General features: G+C 36.8%; 1 long non-coding RNA gene across 1 annotated transcript; it reads left to right on the top strand.

The window, feature by feature from the left end:
- The first annotated feature begins 9969 nt into the window (after nt 1–9969).
- LOC128931138 (uncharacterized) lies at nt 9970–16183 on the top strand. Its single transcript, XR_008479278.2, has 3 exons — nt 9970–10162; nt 12637–12733; nt 15761–16183. It is a non-coding gene; the product is annotated as an uncharacterized LOC128931138 (long non-coding RNA).
- Nucleotides 16184–16812: the final 629 nt, after the last annotated feature.

Genomic DNA, 16812 nt, shown 5'->3' with positions numbered 1-16812 from the left:
TGCTGAGCATGTCCACTGGTGCAGCCATAATTAAAAAAACAGTATAGAGTTTCATTAACATTTTTAAACTGTAAGTACCACTAATCTCAATTCAGAATATATAGCCAAAGGACATGAAATTAGTATCGGTAAGGGCATCTGCACTCCTCTAATACAAATAAATTAATAAACCATGTGAGAAAGATAATTTCACCTTTAATATTGAAAGTCTTATTTACAACAATATTTATAAACCTTGAAGAGATTATGCTAAGTGAAATAAGTGAAATGAAGAAAGAAAAATACTGCACAATCTCATTTGTGTGTGGAATCCTAAAAAAAAAGAAAGAAAAGAGATAGACTACAAAGGTAGTTTCCATGGGCTAGGGCGTGGGGAAACCTGGGGAGATATTCATCAAAGGGTGCACATCTTCAGTTATATAATTAAAAAACTGCTGGAGGTGTAATGTGCAGAATAGTGACTATAGTTAATAATAATTGTACTTCAGACTTGTTACAAAAATTGATCTTATGTTCTCTCACCACACACATAGAAAAGTATAAAGCAACTGTGTGAAGGCATAGATATGTTTACTAGCTTTATTGAGATAATTTAAAGATGTATACACATCTAAGCACTCTATTGTACACCCTAAATATATACACTTTCAATATGCAAATCATAGCTCAATAAATATGGAATAAAAATAAGAGTAATCAGTACGTAATATCCAGCCACAGGTAAGCTTTATTTACAACCCTCTTGGCCACTGTTTCTGGCTTAACCTAAGAACAGCAGAGTGCTTCAGGCCCCTTGACTACTCTGACGCTCCTCCCACTGTTCCTGTAGCTGGGGAAGATGTAATCCTTCCAAGGATTTTTTTCAGTTTTCAGGTCACACAGATAGGACATAAGGTGTCCCCTTGATCATTGTCCACAGCCCCGTTTGGCTCCATAAAATATGTGCCAGGGCATCCTGAAGAGGACCACAGTAGCCAGCCTGGGCAAGACTGCCTTTCACCGCATGCACTCCCATCGTTCTGGCTCCACAGGCATCCTTTATGGCCATAGCATCGTCCCTCTTCACATTATCAGTAAAGGCTATGTCACTGCAGAAGATACTGAGGAGGTAAATGAAAAAAAAATTGGCCTCTGTGTATTAGAGTAATTGCCACTAGATCACCTGTTTGCAGACAGGATCACTTTTTATCATTGCCGTTGTAAAATCTGTGATATAATTAGATGAGAAAATAATCTGAAGCATACTCTTTGAATCCCTGAAGTTGGTGTCAGTAAGTTTTATTCAGAAATTTACTTTAACCATGACTTACATGTTATGTCCTTGTAGATCACGGCAGTCAAAATTGAACAATTGTTAATGGAAATTGTTTAGCTCAAAATTAAGTCCAACCTTTGTGTCCTTGAGCATAGACAGGAAGTAAAACTTGGAGAGCCTGTGTTACCCTTTCACATTCGCCCTGGCAGTGATAGCTGTGATGGCTGTGAACTGCAGCAGGTTAGAGCTCACCTTTGTTTTGATAAGAAAAACAAATTGCTTATTGGTTCAACACAAAGTAAGGAGAAAAAAGAGTTGGAAATAAGAAAATAATTAAAGAAAGTACAAGTAAAATATGGTTCTCAAAATACATATTTTGAGATGGATGAATAGACATTGAACCATCTAAAATATACAGATGGAGCTGGAAAACGTAGGGAGTAGATCAGAAGTGAAGAAACGTTCCCAAGAGATGACTCTCCTGCATCTGTTTATTCTGAAATTACTGACAGCAACAAAGGTCAGAAAATGTTGAAGTAGATTGTTTGGAAAAAAGATGGCCTGGGGAAGGATGGGAACTTCAATCAGCTTTAGCTTCAAGAGGCACAGCTTGGGGACAGGCATCCAACTTCAGCTGAAGATGTTTGCCTTCTTCAAAGCAAAAACAAACTTGGACAAAGCATGGGAGATGTTTGCTGAAAATTTTCCAGAAACTAAACCTTAAAAAGATGACACAGGGACCAAGCCCTGATTAAAGGCGACTCTAGAGAGAAGGTTAATTGTAGAAAAAATTTCAAGCTTTTTAAAAAACAGTTTGGAAACTCTTATTTACTTTATATTATGCAGAATTTCCTTCACAAAACAGTCTGTGGTAAAGGGAAACTATCACAGTTTACCACTCCCTGATTCAGAAATGTGTAATAAAGTTTTGTTTGCAGCTTTTAAAATCATTTTTTAAACCAATAAATAGTGACTGAATCAAGTTTTAAACTAAGTGGACTAAAGTTCACAAGGTACAGATGAGTTTATCAAACTTCATGATTGTATCTTGTTATTTACAACATCCATATAAGCAAAAAACCATATGAGCAAAACTCATGTGCCCACTATTGACTTAAATGTACATTTGTCTTCATCTCCCTATATTCACAGTAAGATGCACAGCAAAAGAAGCATCAAAAGTTTCTAAAAATAAATCTGACTTTATGCATCATTGTTTATGGCTTTTAGAACCTAGTTAAAGAACCTCTTGTACTTGAAATAGCATAAATGGTATTACTGAAGAACTAATGAATAGGTGACATACTGTAGAAAATTAGTTATTGTTGTTTTCGGTGAAGATTCTGTTTATTTGTGCTATATATTCAACATTTATATTTGGTTTGTTTCATAGCTAACAAGATATTTGATATGAACAACTGGGTACAGTGTTGAAATGGTGTCCTGACATTTGCAGATTCCATAAATGTTATCACAAGTAATGGAGTTGTGCCAGAGAAATCTGATATCTAGTACAGAAGAAATACTTAGGACCTCAAGTTTAAGATATTTATTGAAAATGTCCTCAACTGCAATAGTAACATTATCACATTAAAAAAAACATTTTCAATAAATTCTGGATTAAACAAAAATTCAAATTATACATTTTATGGAGTTAGGGAAGTGCTAATAAAGTAGAAAGGCAATTGAAGCCAAAAGATCTGAATTCATATAAATAGTTTTACCCATGTTTATTACATGTTAAAGAAAACAGTAATTCATACTATATACTATTTACTGCAGTGAAGTATTTTAGAAATTTGTACATAGTACGTAATTAATTTTCCAATGATAAAAAAGTAAACACATTTTACAAAGTATTACACTGTGGTTTCTTTTTATTTATTTATTTATTTATTTTAATTTTTTATTGGATTTTAGGTTTTGGGGTACATGAGCAGAGCATGCAAGACAGTTGCGTAGGAACACACATGGCAGTGTGCTTTTCTTTCCTTCTCCCCTTCACCCACATTTGGCATTTCTCCCCAGGCTATCCCCCCTACCTCCCCCTCCCACTGGCCCTCCCTTTTCCCCCCAATAGACGCCAGTGTTTAGTACTCCCCTTTCTGTGTCCATGTGTTCTCATTTTTCATCACCCGCCTATGAGTGAGAATATGCGGTGTTTCATTTTCTATTCTTGTGTAAGTTTGCTGAGGATGACGTTCTCCAGACTCATCCATGTCCCTACAAACGACACGAACTCATCATTTCTGATTGCTGCATAATATTCCATGGTGTATATGTGCCACATTTTTCCAATCCAGTCTATTATCAATGGGCATTTGGGTTGATTCCAGGTCTTTGCTATTGTAAACAGTGCTGCAATGAACATTCGTGTACATGTGTCCTTATAGTAGAACGATTTATAGTCTTTTGGATATATACCCAGTAATGGGATTGCTGGGTCAAATGGAATTTCTATTTCTAAGGCCTTGAGGAATTGCCACACTGTCTTCCACAATGGTTGAACTAATTTACACTCCCACCAACAGTGTAGAAGTGTTCCTTTTTCTCCACATCCTCTCCAGCATCTGTTGTCTCCAGATTTTTTAATGATCGCCATTCTAACTGGCGTGAGATGGTATCTCAATGTGGTTTTGATTTGCATCTCTCTGATGACCAGTGACGATGAGCATTTTTTCATATGATTGTTGGCCTCATATGTGTCTTCTTTCGTAAAGTGTCTGTTCATATCCTTTGCCCACTTTTGAATGGGCTTGTTTGTTTTTTCCTGTAAATCTGTTTGAGTTCTTGGTAAACTCTGGATATCAGCCCTTTGTCAGATGGGTAAACTGCAAAAATTTTTTCCCATTCTGTTGGTTGCCGATCCACTCTAGTGACTGTTTCTTTTGCCGTGCAGAAGCTGTGGAGTTTCATTAGGTCCCATTTGTCTATTTTGGTTTTTGTTGCCAATGCTTTTGGTGTTTTGTTCATGAAGTCCTTGCCTACTCCTATGTCCTGGATAGTTTTGCCTAGATTTCCTTCTAGGGTTTTTACGGTGCCAGGTCTTATGTTTAAGTCTTTAATCCATCTGGAGTTAATTTTAGTGTAAGGTGTCAGGAAGGGGTCCAGTTTCTGCTTTCTGCACATGGCTAGCCAGTTTTCCCAACACCATTTGTTAAACAGGGAATCCTTTCCCCCTTGCTTGTTTTTGTCAGGTTTATCAAAGATTGTATAGTTGTAGATATGTTGTGTTGCCTCCGGTGCCTCTGTTTTGTTCCATTGGTCTATATCTCTGTTTTGGTACCAGTACCATGCTGTTTTGATTACTGTAGCCTTGTAGTATCGTTTGAAATCTGGTAGTGTGATGCCCCCCGCTGTGTTCTTTTTGCTTAGAATTGACTTGGCTATGCGGGCTCTCTTTTGCTTCCATATGAAGTTCATGGTGGTTTTTTCCAGTTCTGTGAAGAAAGTCGATGGTAGCTTGATGGGGATAGCGTTAATTCTGTAAATTACTTTGGGCAGTATAGCCATTTTCACGATATTAATTCTTCCTAACCATGAACATGGAATGTTTCTCCATCTGTTTGTGTCCTCTCTGATTTCGTTGAGCAGTGGTTTGTAGTTCTCCTTGAATAGGTCCCTTACGTTCCTTGTGAGTTGTATTCCAAGGTATTTTATTCTTTTTGTAGCAATTGTGAATAGCAGTTCGTTCTTGATTTGGCTTTCTTTAAGTCTGTTATTGGTGTAGACGAATGCTTGTGATTTTTGCACATTGATTTTATATCCTGAGACTTTGCTGAAGTTGCTTATCAGTTTCAGGAGTTTTTGGGCTGAGGTGATGGGGTCTTGTAGGTATACTATCATGTCGTCTGCAAATAGAGACAATTTGGCTTCCTCCTTTCCTATTTGAATACCCTTTATTTCTTTTTCTTGCCTGATTGCTCTGGCTAAAACTTCCAGAACTATATTGAATAGGAGTGGTGAAAGAGGGCATCCTTGTCTAGTGCCAGATTTCAAAGGGAATGCTTCCAGTTGTTGCCCATTCAGTATGATATTGGCTGTTGGTTTGTCATAAATAGCTTTTATTACTTTGAGATACGTTCCATCGATACCGAGTTTATTGAGGGTTTTTAGCATAAAGGGCTGTTGAATTTTGTCAAATGCCTTCTCTGCGTCAATTGAGATAATCATGTGGTTTTTGTTTTTGGTTCTGTTTATGTGGTGAATTACGTTGATAGACTTGTGTATGCTGAACCAGCCTTGCATCCCCGGGATGAATCCTACTTGATCATGGTGAATAAGTTTTTTGATTTGCTGTTGCATTCGGCTTGCCAATATTTTATTGAAGATTTTTGCATCTATGTTCATCATGGATATTGGCCTGAAGTTTTCTTTTCTTGTTGGGTCTCTGCCGGGTTTTGGTATCAGGATGATGTTGGTCTCATAAAATGATTTGGGAAGGATTCCCTCTTTTTGGATTGTTTGAAATAGTTTTAAAAGGAATGGTACCAGCTCCTCTTTGTGTGTCTGGTAGAATTCGGCTGTCAACCCGTCTGGACCTGGGCTTTTTTTGTGTGGTTGGCTCTTAATTGCTGCCTCGACTTCTGCCCTTGGTATTGGTCTATTCATAGTTTCAGCTTCCTCCTGGTTTAGGCTTGGGAGGATGCAGGAGTCCAGGAATTTATCCATTTATTCCAGGTTTACTAGTTTATGTGCATAGAGTGGTTTGTAATATTCTCTGATGATGGTTTGAATTTCTGTGGAATCTGTGGTGATTTCCCCTTTATCATTTTTTATTGCATCTATTTGGTTGTTCTCTCTTTTATTTTTAATCAATCTGGCTAGTGGTCTGTCTATTTTGTTGATCTTTTCAAAGAACCAGCTCTTGGATTTATTGATTTTTTGAAGAATTTTTCGTGTCTCAATCTCCTTCAGTTCAGCTCTGATCTTAGTTATTTCTCGTCTTCTGCTGGGTTTTGAGATTTTTTGATCTTGCTCCTCTAGCTCTTTCAATTTTGAGGATAGGGTGTCAATTTTGGAACTCTCCATTCTCCTCATATGGGCTCTTATTGCTATATACTTTCCTCTAGAGACTGCTTTAAATGTGTCCCAGAGGTTCTGGCACGTTGTGTCTTCATTCTCATTGGTTTCAAAGAACTTCTTTATTTCTGACTTCATTTCATCGTTTACCCATCAAACATTCAAGAGCCAGTTGTTCAGTTTCCATGAAGCTGTGCGGTTCTGAGTCGGTTTCTGTATTCTGAGTTCTAACTTGATTGCACTATGGTCTGAGAGGCTGTTTGTTATGATTTCAGTTGTTTTGCAGTTGTTGAGCAGTGCTTTACTTCAAATTATGTGGTCAATTTTAGAGTAGGTGTTATGTGGTGCTGAGAAGAATGTGTATTCTGTGGATTTGGGGTGGAGAGTTCTGTAAATGTCTATCAGGTTTGCTTGCTCCAGGTCTGAGTTCAAGCCCTGGATATCCTTGTTGATTTTCTGTCTGGTTGATCTGTCTAATATTGACAATGGAGTGTTAAAGTCTCCCACTATTATTGTGTGGGAGTCTAAGTCTCTTTGTAAGTCATTAAGAACTTGCCTTATGTATCTGGGTGCTCCTGCATTGGGTCTATATATGTTTAGGATCGTTAGCTCTTCTTGTTTTATCAATACTTTTACCATTATGTAATGTCCTTCTTTGTCTCTTTTGATCTTTGTTGCTTTAAAGTCTATTTTATCAGAGATGAGAATTGCAACTCCTGCTGTTTTTTTGCTCTCCATTTTCTTGGTAAATCTTCCTCCATCCCTTTATTTTGAGCCTTTGTGTATCCTTGCATGTGAGATGGGTTTCCTTGATACAGCACACTGATGGGTTTTGGATTTTTATCCAATTTGCCAGTCTGTGTCTTTTCATTGGTGCATTTAGTCCATTTACATGTAAGGTTAATATTGTTATGTGTGAATTTGATACTGCCATTTTGATGCTAAGTGGCTGTTTTGCCTGTTAGTTGTTGTAGATTCTTCATTATGTTGATGCTCTTTAGCATTTAGTGTGATTTTTGAATGGCTGGTACTGGTTGTTCCTTTCTATGTGTAGTGCCTCTTTCAGGAGCTCTTGTAAAGCAGGCCTGGTGGTGACAAAATCTCTGAGTACTTGCTTGTTCGCAAAGGATTTTATTCTTCCTTCACTTCTGAAGCTCAGTTTGGCTGGATATGAAATTCTGGGTTGAAAGTTCTTTTCTTTAAGAATGTTGAATATTGGCCCCCACTCTCTTCTGGCTTGTAGTGTTTCTGCCGAGAGATCTGCTGTGAGTCTGATGGGCTTCCCTTTGTGGGTAACTCGACCTTTCTCTCTGGCTGCCCTTAGTGTTTTCTCCTTTATTTCAACCTTGTTGAATCTGACGATTATGTGCCTTGGCGTTGCTCTTCTTGCAGAATATCTTTGTGGTGTTCTCTGTATTTCCTGCATTTGAGTGTTGGCCTGTCTTGCTAGGAGGGGGAAGTTTTCCTGGATGATGTCCTGAAGAGTATTTTCCAGCTTGGATTCATTCTCTTCGTCCCCTTCTGGTACACCTATCAAACGTAGGTTAGGTCTGTTAACATAGTCCCACATTTCTTGGAGACTTTGTTCATTCCTTTTTGCGCTGTTTTCTCTAATCTTGGTTTCTCGTTTAATTTCATTGAGTTGGTCTTCGACATCAGATATTCTTTCTTCTGCTTAGTCAATTCGGCTATTGAAACTTGTGCATGCTTCGCGAAGTTCTCCTATTGCGTTTTTCAGCTCCTTTAATTCATTCATATTCCTCTCTAAGTTATCCATTCTTGTTATCATTTTCTCATATCTTTTTTTAAGTTCCTTAGTTTCTTTGCATTGATTTAATATGTGTTCTTTTTGCTCACAAAATTTCTCATTATCCACCTTCTGAAGTCTAATTCCGTCATTTCGTCACAGTCATTCTCTGTCCAGCTTTGTTCCCTTGCTGGTGAGGAATTTTGGTCCTTTCTAGGAGGCGAGGTGTTCTGGTTTTGGGTGTTTTCCTCCTTTTCTCGCTGGTTTCTTCCCATCTCTGTGGGTTTATCCGCTTGTCATCTGCGTAGTTGCTGACTTTTCGATTGGGTCTCTGAGTGGACACCCAGATTGTTGATGATGAAGTATTTCTGTTACTTGGTTTTCCTTCTACCAGCCTAGCCCCTTCACAGTACGACTGCTGAGGTCCACTCCAGGCCCTGCTTGTCTGGGGTGCACCTCTAGCAGCTGTGGCACAGTGAGGGATGCTACCCGTTTCTTTTTCTGCTATCTTTGTCCCAGGATGATGCCTGCCTAATGTCAGTCTTTTGGATATAGAGGCGTCAGGGAGCTGCTTGAGGAGACAGTCTGTTCTTTTTAGGAGCTCTATTTCTGAGCTGTGAGCTCTGTTGTTCATTCAGGGCTGTTAGGCTGCTATGTTTGATTCTGCTGCAACAGAGCTCATTTAAAAAACCCTTTTTTTTCTCAAATGCTCTGTGTTGGGGGTTCGGCTTTATTTTTCGATGTCCGTTGAGGTGTCCTGCCCAGCTAGGAGGCAGATTAGCCACTGTTTGCCTGCCTAGTCTCCGCCCTGCTGTTGTGTGATTCGCCCTGTTCCTGCAGGCTCTGCAGTGGTCTTCGCCACGCCCTGCGGTGGAGTCTCTTCTTTCTAGAGTGTTGCCTCGGCAGTGGCAGGCTGCGTCAGCAGTGGGCATGTATCTCAGTAGGGACGGGTTGCCTCGGTAATGGGAGGCTGCGTCTGCAGTGGGCGTGTATCTCAGTAGGGACGGGTTGCCTCGGCAACGGCTGGCTGCGTCAGCAGTGGGCGTGTATCTCAGTTGGGGTGGGTTGCCTCGGTAGTGGTGGACGCCCCTCCCCCACAGAGAGTCTCGGACCATCTGCTCGGGATAGTTTGAAATCGCGGTTTTGTTCGTCCTACTGGGTACCCCAAACGCTCTGTCCCTGCAATCCCCTGGGCTGGCCTACTGTCCAAGTCTCGTTCAGTCTCAAGTCCAGCCCTCTCAAGTCTCAGGTTGCCGGTTCAACAGGGCACCCAGACAATCGCGCCCTGTGGGGATTGCTGGGTAGCACTGGCCGCCACCGCCCTGGCTGCCGGCTTCTCCAGGCAGACTTACTGCCTGGCGTCCCATGTCTTTTTTATACTTGGGAGTTTCTCCGTTCTGTGGGCAACAAAGATCAGTCTGGAAATGCAACTCCGACTCACCTGTTTGCGGATTCAACGAGAGCTCCAATCCTGGGTGGTTCTCACAGCGCCATCTTGAGGCCTCTCCTAGTGAACTTTTTTCATTTTCTTCCATGAGTGAAAACATAGTTTAGTTTTCTTTTGCTTCTTATGGCAATACTGGTAATTCACATTTTTCTAAGAGATTAACTATGTCACTGATATTTAAAATTTACTGATATAAAATCATATATAATAATTTTTAAATAATTTTTATTTGTGTGTATAGTTGTTTACATTCTGAGTATTACATTTTTGTTTTCTTTTTTATGATTAGACTTGTGAAAGATTTAACTTTTCATTAATTTTTCCAGAGAATTGAATTTATCAGTGCTGTTGGGTTTTTTTTAATTGTGGTAGAGTGTTTTCTGATTCATTATTTTTAGCTTTAATATTCATTCCTTCTTCATTTTTAAAATTTACTCTTCTGCTATAATTTTTAAGTATGGTCCAGGGAACTCTAGTGGTGCCCCAAGACATTTTCAAAAGATCCATGAGGTCAAAGCTATTTTCACAATACTAAGGCTTTACTCACCTTTTTTCACCCTTATTCTCTCACAAGTGTACTGTGTAGTTTTCCAGAGACTAAATGACATGTGACACCGAAGCCAACTAAATATCAAAGAAGATATGAGTATCCACCTGCAAAATTGGATGGAATCCAATTTCATCTATTAAGGTAGGTACTAACAAAGTTTGCAAAAATGTAAAACAATACCACACTTCTCACTACATTATTTTTTAATTTTGGAAAATACTGTCATTTTTACATTTTTACCAAAAAAAATGTTACTTGTAATTATACGTATTAGTTTATTATTGCTATTTTTAATGAACTGATAATTTTAAAAAGTTCTTAGTTTGCTTTATAGTGCAGTAAAATGCTCTTCAGGCTGGGAGCAGTGGCTCACACCTGTAATCTCAACACTTTGAAAGACTGAGGCAGGCAGATCACTTGAGGTCAGGAGTTGGAGACCAACCTGGCCACCATGGTAAAACCCCATCTCTACTAAAAAATACAAAAATTAGCCTAGCATAGTGGTGCACGTCTGTAGTCTCAGCTACTTGGGAGACTGAATTGCTTGAATCCAGGAAGTGGAGGTTGCAGTGAGTCAAGATCACACCACTGCACTTCCACCTGAGAAACAGATTGATACTCCAACTCAACAAAAGAAAAAAACTATTGAAGATCTTTAATAATTTTAAAGAATGTATAGGGATTCTGAGACCGAAACGTTTTGAGAATCACTGTTCTATTGCATATTGAATATCCAGTTTATTTATTTTCATTATTTCTTTTTTGATAATGAACATGCTTATTTTTATAAATTTAAACAAATTCTTTTTTGTCTACAGACAGCCTCTAATTCTTTTTTGGATTTGAGAGATAAAATATGTATTCTCTGAAGTTTGTAAGTTAAAAACCTAAACTGGGAAAAATGTTAACCAGAAAGACATCTGATTACACCTAACTCTCTGCACCTTATTATAACAGAAACAGAGGCTCTTAGAACTCTAGTTTTACAAACTATGTAGCTCTTGAATTTACTTCAGACAATAAAGGAGCTGTACGTGCCTTCGTTTATCAAGAGTACTCCATTGATCAAGACAATTCAAAGCTCATCTGAGATTCATCTGACATTAAAATAAAATCACTAAACTATATCAGATAGAATGTTAGGATCTGTGATTCTGGGCTAGTAATTTATTGGGAAAATCTGAAAGAAAAGTTACAGAGAAAAATTGTGTGTGTTTTTTGTGTTATGGGCATAATTATATAATACCACTTAAATCCTTATTAAAAAGAAATTACAAGTGTGATTTTCTTGTCAAAAGCGTTGACTAGGTAAAACATTATGTTAAGAAAGATAGAAATGAAGGGAGCCTTAGCAAAATAAATATTGGTAATAATGCAAATTCAAGTCTTAATAGTTGAGACTGTGGGCTGTGAGAAAGAAAAATGTGGAGACAGTTGCAGATGGATCGTCTCTTAATCCAAGGAAGACTACATCAGGATTACAAATTAATTATTTAAATTGATAAATACGTTTAAAGAAGTTTTTCAACTTGTCAGTGAGCTTGCAGATTAAAATGTTTCTCAGTAGATCATATGGCATATGAGAAAATAGTAAGTGCTATCTAGAAAAATAAAGTGGAATGGAGGATAAGTAAAGGGGTCAGTTTTTAATAGGATAGTTAGGGATAATATCACTGAGAAGGTGACCTTTGAGCAAAACTTGGAGGGGAGTGAGAAAGTCACTTGCATATCTAAGGGGAAGACAACAAGTGTAAAGGTCCTGATACAGGCTCATGTCTGGTATATTTTGGGGAGTTGGAATTTATACATATGAAACTGAGGTGGAGGCAATACAAAAAAGTGTAATAAAACAAATATATACAGATATAGATTTTGAGACAGGCTCTCAATCGCTCAGGTTGAAATGCAGTGGTGTGATCATGGCTCGTTGCAGCCTGGCTGAAGTGGAATGAGCACAGTTCACTTCAGCCTTGCTGCAGTGAGCTCAGATGCCTGGACTCAGGTGATCACCCCACTTCAGCCTCTAGAGTAGCTGGAGCTATAGGCACATGCACCACACCCAGCTACTTTTCTCTTTTTGGAGAAACAGGGGGTTTCATCATGTTGCCCAGACTGATCTTGAACTTCTGAGCTCAAGCAAGCCACCGGTCTCAGCCTCCCAAAGTGCTGAAATTATAGGCGTAAGCCATCGTGCTTGGCTTAATTCTATAAATTAAATATATAAGTGCTTAGTAATGGGAATAACATTCCATGACATTGAGGTCTGTTTTTTCACAAAATATCTTATGGGAGGTGAGTTTAGATCCAGGTTTTCCAGGAAATTATTAAATGATTTGGTAAGATGGAAGGCATTCTAGATGGAACAATGTGTTAGTTAATATAGGTTTACCTATGTTCCAGGCACATGGTAAGCCTTATACATATTTCAGCTGTTAATATTAGGGATCAAATGTAGTTTATGTGAGAAATGTATATAGACTTAGCTGGCAGGGTTTAGCTGGCAAGAAGGATTCGCTTTAGGTATAATTTGGCTACTATTTTTAACTATTAAAATAGATCTTTGAAGTTATCATTACAAGTAAAACAGAATTTCTTTTCTCTTTTTTACATTCTAGATACCAAAATAATTTCCCTTTCTCACCTTGAAATGACCTGAGCTAACAGAAGAAATTTTCCTGCATTGCTTATGAGGATCATACATAAATCAAAATGGTGAGACTATGGGAAACCTGATAAAAAGATGACTGAACCATATCAAGTACAAGTAATGATAAGATATCCTATGTGAATTTAAGGTTATAAATTATAACTTACACACTTAATAGTATGATAACCTGTTCGTTTAAATAGCGTAAGTCACTTCAATGTAATTTTAAAATGTACAGAAATATATGTTGTATTTTTCTGCATAATTTATTGTACATACAAAATTATTTCTGTATTGGTGCCCTTTATTTTCCTGATCTAGGTGGTCTTCTTCCCACCTTTTTATTTTCCTAAAACTTTTTCTTCTCAGCTATGCTTTATGCACCACCATATAAACATACTCTAGCCTCCCATTTAAAAGAGAAAGTAAAATAATCTGCCTTGGTCTTATGACTCTTTTATTCCCAATCTCTTTCTCTTCAGATAAGCTTCTTGAAGAAGTAGTCTACACTAGGTGTTTTTACTTTCTTACCACCCATTTCTCAACACAAATAATCTGTGTGATACTTTTCTATTGTTTTGACTCCACACTGCATAATGCTCGTGAGCTCTACTTCCTTGATATGTTTGTGTTCTGTTTTTTCTTTCTTAATATTATACTGTATTTTCCCATGATATCAAGAACTATTTTACATATTTCATTAAACTTTCATTACAAAAGTATACATGCTTCTTATAGGGAATTTGGAAAATGTAGAAAGCTATTTGAAGATCTTACTACTCAGAGAGAGCCACTGTTAACATGGTGTGTTTTATTCCCTTTCTTGTGTGTGTGTACATCACTTATATACACATATATAAGCATAAACTAGATTTACATATACATATCTATTATATTTATATCATAAATATAACATATATGTACATAGGTACAGGTATCATATATTTTATGTAACTATATATGTTATATATTACAGTAATTTTTCTTTTTTTATTTTATTATTTATTTTTTTAAATTACATTTTAGGTTTTGGGATACATGTGAAGAACATGCAAGATAGTTGCATAGGTACACACGTGGCAGTGTGATTTTCTGCCTTCCTCCCCTTTACCTATATCTGGCATTTCTCCCCATGCTATCTCTCCCCAACTCCCTATCCCCCACTGTTTCTCCCCTATTCCAGCCAACAGGCCCCAGTGTGTAGTGCTCCCCTCCCTGTGTCCATGTGTTCTCATTGTTCAACACCCACCCATGAGTGAGAACATGCAGTATTTCATTTTCTGTTATTGTGTCAGTTTGCTGAGAATGATGTTCTCTTAAAAAATGGGAACTATATTCTGAATACAGTTTTGTATTATTTTACATTTTCTTAAATATTTGCTCTTATCACTAAAAATTCATCATTCATAACTTTACAGTTATAAAGTTTTAGCAAATGATATCATAAATTATTCAGTCATTCCTTGATATTTTTTTGCCTTCTCACTGTTGCAATACTTTCTTCCCTAATTTTTAAACTCCACTTACTTGTTGTCTTCCTGTCTCTTTGTGTCTTCATCATTTTGTCCCTGCTTGCCTCTCCAGTTTCATCTCTTCCTGAGCTTTCTATGCCCCATAATAACCAAAGTGCCCTACCTGGAATTTTCTAATGGTAATCAATTGTTTTCTACTTTTCATACCTCTACTTATGTTACTTCTTCTGCCTAGAATGCTCTTCCTTTCAATTATCATCAGATTGGCAAAGCCATCTTTAAGATTCAGTTCAGTGCCTACCTCTGATTTAAATCTTTCCATGTATACCCATATGCCTAGTCACTAAGGAGAATCAACTACATGCTACTCAGGACCCCATTATAGAGCATGTATAACCCAGTTATACATATCTGTTAATAGATTTGCTAACCTTACTCTACTGTGAGCTCTCTGACTGTAGGGAAGAAGTATTTTATAGTGCTTAAGAGTGCACTTCCTCTAGTCATATGAACTGAATTCAGGTTTTGGCTCTGTTTACCATTTCTTAGCTTTATGATATAGGGAAATTTATCCTTTTAAAGCCTCAGTTTACTCATCTATAAAATATGGATACTAATTGTACTTACCTTACAGGGTTGATGTGAGGATTGAAGTAGTTAATATAAGTAAAGAATTTACCTATGTTCCAGGCACATAAGTCCTATATATATTTTAGTCATTATTATTAGGAATGACGTTTGATTCATCTCTTCATTCCAGTGCCTAACATAATGTCTGGAGTAGAGAACCAGTAAATGTTTAATGAATAAAAAAATGAATTGCCCAAAATGTATATTCATCATTAAGAGAAAGGGTCTGAGAAAATAACATCATTATTTAAGAAGAAATTAAGAATTAGAAACCACATTAATGATTGCCTTTTAGGCAGAGCTGAAGTTGTCACTGTATTTTAATACCGAGAAAAACTCCATCAGATACTTTCTACCTCAACAGATTTCTGTATTTTAACTATACTCAGAGTCAGCAATAATGCACATTTGTTCTAACATTCCCCTTTCTGATAGCATTATTTCTCAAATAGTGTCTCAGAAATTATTTCCATGTCTTATGTACCAGCCTTGTGTATTGTTATAAATAAATTAATGTAACCAGGGTATTGATGGCATTGTGCCCACTCAATTATATGTTTATCTAAAGTTCTCAAATATGAATATCAAAGCCATTTAACAGTTCAGATAACCAAGAATGATGTCAAAATTTTAAGGTAAAACTTGTAACATGCGATTTGTCTCATTGATTTGACAAATGTGTTGTGGGATCACTCTTTAAGGCACCATGCTAAATACTATGGAAGAATCAAATATAAATAAGATTTGGCCTGTGTCCTCAGAACTTCCTTCACACAGTAATTTAGTAGCACATTTAGTACTCCCATGGATCTGGTGGCTGTCTCTTCTTTAGATCACCAATATTAGCAGATTTGACAACTGAATCATTATTAATAATTAAAAATTAAATGTTATTTTCTATCACCCTAAATGATCACAGATAATATGTTATATACCATCTGTATACATAAAAGTGACAGATATGTATATGCTTTTACTCTTTTTTTCTAGACCTGTTTGGAGGTTGCTGACAGTTCAGGCATGGTGTCGGTGATTATGTGGAATGCCCCGTGTCCTGAGTGGTTTAAAATTTTGCGAGTTGGTTTAGTTTTTCTACTTCAAGATTATTCTGTTAAAAAGAATTATCCATTTAGAATACAGCCTGTCCCCATGGATCCACAGATCAAACTAATTTCTACAATGAGTTAAGTATTCAATAAATTTGTTGTCTTATGGCTATTTTATTTATATAAATTTGCAATATACCATATTAGAAATAAGACCATAAAAATTACTGAAACTGTTAGAACCTAACGAAGCTTTAAATTTATTTGTTCATAGAATTTTCAAGCAATCACATAACCTAATAAATATACCTGTTTATTATTTCATTATTAAAAAAAATTATCTGAGATATTTATTGTTGATTGAAGAATGAGCTCCACTTGGGTTGTACTTATTTTGTTTTCTTTTACTTTTGGTCACCTAATACTAACTTAACAATGAATATATTTTGCATTTACTACTAGTTTCTATCTCAAAAGGACTTCCGTTAACTTTTGTATTGAAATAATTTCAAACTTAGATAAACGTTAAAAGAATGGTAGAGAGATCTCTCATATACCCGTTATCCATATTCAACAATTACTAACATTTACTTTTGCTTTATCATTGTATCTCTCTCTTCACATATATACATATCTATACACACACACGCACACACACACACACCCCCATACACACACCATACATACACACGTATGTATATATATTCCCTGTGATCCAGTAAGGGAAAGTAGCAGCCATCATACATACCCCTTTAAGCCTAAACACTTCACTAGTATTTCAGTGTATATTTTCTAATAAGAAGAGTATTCTATTACATAATCTGAGTACAATTACCAAAATCAGGAAATTTAAAATTGATACAATACTAATATCTAACTTATAATCAGTATTCAAATTTTGCCAATTTCTGCAATCTTAAAAGGGCTTTTTCTAATTAGTACTGATATCTTGACATCTTAAATATTTTGAACCATTAAAATTAAAGTATTAAATAA

Source organism: Callithrix jacchus, chromosome 18 (genome assembly GCF_049354715.1).
Source record: "Callithrix jacchus isolate 240 chromosome 18, calJac240_pri, whole genome shotgun sequence".
Classification (NCBI taxonomy): Eukaryota; Metazoa; Chordata; class Mammalia; order Primates; family Cebidae; genus Callithrix; species Callithrix jacchus.
Note: the sequence above shows the minus strand (reverse complement) of the source record. Positions and strands in the feature narration are given on the sequence as shown.